Genomic DNA, 6563 nt, shown 5'->3' with positions numbered 1-6563 from the left:
GGATGGGGAGAATCAACATCATCAAAATGGCAATACTTCCCAAAGCACTGTACAAATTCAATGCAATCCCTATAAGGATACCCATGACATTCTTCAAAGAAATGGAGCAAACACTCCTGAAATTTATATGGAACAATAAGCCCCCACGAATAGCTAAAGCAATTCTTGGGAAAAAGAAAATGGGAGGAATCAACCTCCCTAACTTCAAACTCTACTACAAGGCAGTAATAATTAAAACAGCATGGTACTGGAACAAAAGCAGAGCTGCAGACCAATGGAACAGAGTTGAATATACTGACATTTCCTCCCAAACATATAATCATCTAATTTTTGATAAGGGGGCAAGAAAAGTGAAATGGAGCAGGGAAAGCCTCTTCAACAAACTGTGCTGGCAAAATTGGACGGCTACATGCAAAAAAGTGGGCTCAGATCTCTGCCTAACACCATGCACAAAAGATCAAAATGGATTTATGACCTCAACATCAGACCAGAATCCATAATGTTTATTGAAGACAAAGTCGGCAAAACTCTCCATGATATTGAAGCTAATGGTATCTTCAAAGATGTCACGCCACTGGCCGAGCAAGTGAAAACAGAGATAGACAAATGGGACTATCTTAAACTAAGAAGCTTCTGCACCTCAAAAGAAACATTGACCAAAATACAAAGACAGCCTACAGAATGGGAAAGGATATTCACCAAGTACACATCCGACAAGGGGTTGATATCAAGGATATACAAGGTACTGGTTAAACTCCACAAGAAGAAATCACCCAACCCCATCAAAAAATGGGGTGAGGAAATGAACAGAAACTTTCGCAAAGAAGAAATTAGAATGGCAAAAAGGCACATGAGAAAATGCTCTACATCACTAATCATCAGAGAGATGCAGATCAAAACCACAATGAGATATCATTTCACACCACAGAGACTGGCCCACATCCACAAGAACAAAAGCAACCGGTGCTGGCGCGGATGTGGCGAGAAAGGGACCCTCCTTCACTGCTGGTGGGAATGCCGGCTGGTCCAACCCTTTTGGAAAACAGTATGGACGACTCTCAAAAAATTAGAATTTGATCTGCCATTTGACCCAGCTATAGCACTCCTGGGAATATATCCCAGAGAGGCAAAAAGGTATAGTCGAAGTGACATCTGCAATTGTTTGTTCATTGCAGCACTCTTTACAATAGCCAGAATCTGGAAGAAACCTGAGTGCCCAAGAACAGATGACTGGTTAAAGAAACTTTGGTACATTTACACAATGGAGTACTATGTAGCTGTTAGAAAAGATGAAGTTATGAAATTTACATACAAGTGGTACTACATGGAAAGTATCATGTTAAGCGAAATGAGTCAGAAAGAGCGGGATAGACACAGAAAGATTGCATTCATCTGGGGAACATAAAGCAACAAAAAGGGAGAGTAACACCCAGGAATGGCTGAGATTAGTACCAGGAATTTTGCTCCATGAATGGAAGGCCAGCCACAGGCTCTAGGTGAAAAGGAAGCTCAGATAGAGAAGAGAGTACCAAATGAAGGGTGTTGTCAGGGTCCTCCCAGGGTGGGAGAAGCATGCTAAAAGTAGTCGATAGACCAAACATGATTGCCACTCAAAGCCTCTCTTGCAAAACACAGTACCCAAAAGAAGAGAGAGAGAACAAGGGGGAATACCCTGCCACAGAGGCAGGATGGGACGGGGGGGGGATGAGGGGGGGATGTTGGGACCCATGGGGATGGATGACGGGCACTGGTGGAGGGATGGGCACTTGATCATTGTATAACTGAAACCCAAGCACAAAATTTGTAAGCCTATAACTGTACCTCATGGTTTTTCACTAATAAAAAAAGAAAAAAAAATAATGGGGGATATATTTTCTAATTTGTTCCCCAGTCATCAAATGGTGCTAGTACTCTCACATTTAAGCTATTCACTTCTCTTGTGTGGGGATTGGAATATTTAACTATGTTTCTACTAGACCACAACAAAAAGTGGTGAGCTTTTTCTGAGATTAGGCTTCAAAAATGATTGTTTTAGACTGTCTCTTGTTCTTATTGTGAAAATAACTAGTTGCCATGTTGTAAGACAGTTTTGTAAATGAATCCAAGTACCATGGGGCCAACATTTGCCAAGATTCTCCTGAGCAAGCTTGAAAACATGTAAGTTTTAATCAAGATCAAACCATGAATTACTACTTGAAAGACTTTGAGACAGAGGTCGACATTAACCGCATGCTTAACACACATGATAATTAATATATGTTATTTTAAGCTATGGAATATTAAGGAATTAAGGATTGACTATAACAATTGTAATATGAAAAGATCAGGTTGAAACTTTGCAATAGTAATAAATGGAATAGTGTTTAGTGGACAAATAGATTAAAAATTCTTGGTTTTATCAGGAGAAACCAGGAAACTTTTACATTGTCAAAAGAAAATTATATTAAGAAATTGAGTGCCACCTCCCCCTGCCCATTGACAGCTTTGTAACAGTGTATCTCAAAATCATTCTATTAAAAACAAAAGAAAGAAATTAAGTTCCTAATTTAGGGTAACTCTTAAAGACTATAGTCTGAAATTTATAATAAAGCATAATTTATAAAAAGAGCTATGGCTGTCTGAGTAAACAACTCTGGTCCAAAAAGGAGCTTTCGGGGGCTGGAGAGATAACACAGCGGGTAGGACGTTTGCCTTGCACGTGGCCAACCCGGGTTCGATTCCCAGCATCCCATATGGTCCCTTGAGTTCCACCAGGAATAACTCCTGAGTGCAGAGCCAGGAGTAACTCCTGTGCATCGCCAGGTGTGACCCAAAATGCAAAAAACAAACAAACAAACAAAAACAAAACAAAAAAATATAAAGGAGCTTTCCCAGTGTGAGTGCCTCAGAGAAGGACTTCCTGTGCCAATGCTTTGCGAGAATTTTCCTGTGAGCAAGTGAGTAAGGAGAATTCAAACACATATTCACTGACTGATCCTGAACGCCAGTAATGCTTGGCTCCTCCCAGGTCAGACCAGTGGTAGGCCTGGTTTTCCCCTATAGATAGCTGTTAACTAATTACTGGTCTTGGCATATCGAATACACAACGGATAGCTTTCCAGGCTCTGCCGTGCGGGCGGAATACTCTCGGTAGTCTGCCAGTCTTTCCGAGAGGGATAGAGGCTTTTGGGGTGACCTCTAATCACCCTCGTAGGTGTTACCATATTTGAACCCTATTAAATATGGTACGGCAATTCCGGAAGATGGGTATTTAGTGTCTTATGATGTGTCGTGCAGACTCTTTGTGGCCGCACAGGTCCGAAAAGCGTCCTGGAGTGTGGCGGCGGCTGGGTAGTGTAGGTAGTGTCAGTAGTGGAAGTCTGCCAGTGGGGTATTTATCTGGTCCCAGTAGGGATAGGGTGGGTTTTCTGTGCGCAATCTGATCCCTGGGTCTCTGGTGGTTGGTGGAAGCAGACAGGGCAGGGTAGGGTGGGGCTCCTGATTATAATCACTTTGTGACCTGTGGTTCATGGGAGCAAGCAGAGAATCTCTGCCCCTGGGTCCGTTGAGCCTGGAGTCCAAAGTCTCAGAGAGTTCCGCTTATCTTGTTCTGTCAGTCTTCAGTCGTGTGTGAGTCTCGGCCAGAGCTGCCACGCGGGTCCGGAAAGCGTCCTGGAGTGTGGCGCGGCTGGGTAATGGAGGTAGTGTCAATCAAGTATGACATCATTGGTCTGACCGAGACAAGAAGGCACCAATCTCATCAGGCTGTTTTCGACACTGGAGAAGAATTGATCCTCGGAACATGTGATAAAAGAGATGGTGGAGGCGTCTGTGTCCTTGTCAATACAAACTTGGCCATGAGCATTGATTGATTCAAATGCCTAACAACCTGAATTGGACATTTACATTTGAATAGATGTGGCTCACTGCCAGCAGTTTCTATCTTCATTGTCTATGCACCAACATCTAATTATGATAAAGGAGAAATTGAGAAGTTCTACATGGAGCTGGAGAAGTTCTATAAAGAAGAACACACCTTCTACAAGATCATTGTGGGTGATTTTAATGCCAAGATAGAACTGAGAAGATCAGCTGAAGAACTTCACATCAGGACCCATGGCCTAGAATGGAACAAACAGGGTGAGAGACTGAGTTCATCATGTCGACCAAGACCATCCATGGTAACTCACAGTTCCAGAAGGCCAAATCTAAACGTTGGACATGGGAATCTCCCGGTGGATGATTCCACAACAAAATAGACCATATCATATTCAATCGATGGTTTTGCCTGACCCATGTCGATGTTGTCCCAGAATTCCAAACAGGATCATACCACCGTCTCCTTCATGCAAAATTCTTCTTCACAGAGCGGGGAGAAAGGGCTGCAAAGTTTAAAAAGAGAACTCCCAGAACGACCACCAACTGGGAGCTCTTTGGCACTATTACGGCAACATGGGAAGACACCATTGTTGACAATATTGATGAGGAATATGATCGACTGGTTCAGCACCTCAATGATTGTCCGAGGAATGCCAAGAGAGAGATAGCCACAAAAAAAGCCTGTCTTCGAAAACTCTTGAGTTTATTCGCCAATGTCGTTTGGCGCATGCCTCAGGCAACCGCAAGCGAACGTCCGAGCTCGCAAAGCAGTGCAGAGATGCGATCAAGGAAGACCTCAAAGAGAGAAGAGCTGAAGGGCTGGTAGATGTGGCAGAAGCCGGGAAAAGTATTCGTAACGCCCGCCTGTCCTTCGCCAACTACAAGACCAAGATGACTGCCCTCCGACATCCTGATCTATCACATCCTCCAGAATGGTAATGGAGAAGATTATCCATGACTTCTACTCAAAGCTCTTCGATAGCCATGTCCACTTGCCGACATACCAAATTCCACAGAATGGATATGTCATTCCCAATGTTCTCTCTTCTGAAATGCGACACGCCATTTTGTCAGTAAAGAAATGAACAGCACCCAGCTCAGACAAGGTCAGACCTGAACACCTAAAGAACCTGCTGTCAGTACTCATCAACACACTGGCTCGGCTCTTCACACGCTACCTGTCTGAATGCAAGGTTCTGTCCAAATGGAAAGCCAGCAGAACTGTACTACTGTTCAAGAAGGGAGACATCCATGACATTGGCAACTATCGCCCGATCTGCCTACTGTCTGTCATCTACAAGTTGTTCACTCAAGTCATCCTCAATAGTACTGGCAGAACACTAGATGAAGGACAACCATGCGAGCAAGATGGGTTCCACAAAGGATTCAGCACCATGAACCATATCCACATGATAACCAAGCTCATTGAGGTTTCTCGGGAGTTCAAGATGCTGCTCTGTCTAACGTTCATTGGTTTAAAGAAGGCCTTTGATTCTGTTGAGATGGAAGCGGTCATTGAAGCCCTAGCCAGTCAGGGCATTCAAGCTCAATACATCAAGATCCTCCGTGAGCTGTATTGAGTATTCACTACCAGGATCTCACCATTCTACAAATAAGTAATCATCGATGTCAAGAGAGGGGTTCAGCAAGATGGTACCATTTCACCGAAACTCTTCAGTGCCACCCTCGAGAACATCATGTGACGACTGGAATGGGAAGGAATGGGAGTGAAGATAGATGGTCGGCAACTACACCACCTCCGCTTTGCTGATGACATTGTTTTAATAACACCAAACATCAGTCAAGAGGCACAAATGCTAGCCGACTTCGACCGTGAGTGTGAAAATGTCGGACTAAAGCTGAATTTTATGAAGACAATGTTTATGAGAAACAGCCTTGTTCCTGTTGCCCCATTCGCTCTCAATGGAATGACCATCTCCAAATGCAACAGCTATGTGTACCAAGGTCGAGAAGTCAACATGACAAATGACCTGGCACCGGAGCTTCGCAGGAGGAAGAGAGCGGCTTGGAACGCCTTCAAGAGCTTCAAAGAAATAGCTAAGAGGACAAAGAACCTCTAGCTCTGGGCACATCTCTTTGATTCCCCTGTTCTTCCTGCATTACCATATGCCTCAGAGACCTGGGCCCTACGCAAACAGGATGAGAACGCTATTCGGGTCTTCCAAAGAGGAATTGAAAGAGTTATGCTTGGAATATCACGTTTCACTGAAATGAGAGAAAGAATCTGGAGTTCCGACATTCGTCGACGATCAAGAATCAGGGACGCTGTCTCATTTGCCAAGGTGTCAAAAATCAGATGGGCTGGTGACGTAATGAGATTTAAAGATGACCGCTGGACTAGAGCTGTTACCGACTGGATTCCACAGGATGTCAAAAGACTGCATAGTTGCCCACCTACCAGATGGTCATACTTCTTCATCAAGATCATGAACGATCGGTTTGAGGCTCTCCGTGTTCCTAGAGCGAACAGATGTCATTGGGTTACATTAGCACGCGACAGGGACAAATGGAGACGTTACTGGAGCCCACTCGAGCAAATCGATGATTAACGGGAAATCAAGTGATCAAGTGATAGCTGTTAACAGGGCCACCAGTTAATTTCTCCATCAGTATCTCATAATAAGAGACCAAGCCCCACTGAGTTGCCCCAGAGTCCTTTCCAGTAGTGAGCAGACACACTCTGG

Source organism: Sorex fumeus, unplaced genomic scaffold (genome assembly GCF_029834395.1).
Source record: "Sorex fumeus unplaced genomic scaffold, SorFum_2.1 ptg000092l, whole genome shotgun sequence".
Taxonomy (NCBI): Eukaryota; Metazoa; Chordata; class Mammalia; order Eulipotyphla; family Soricidae; genus Sorex; species Sorex fumeus.
Note: the sequence above shows the minus strand (reverse complement) of the source record.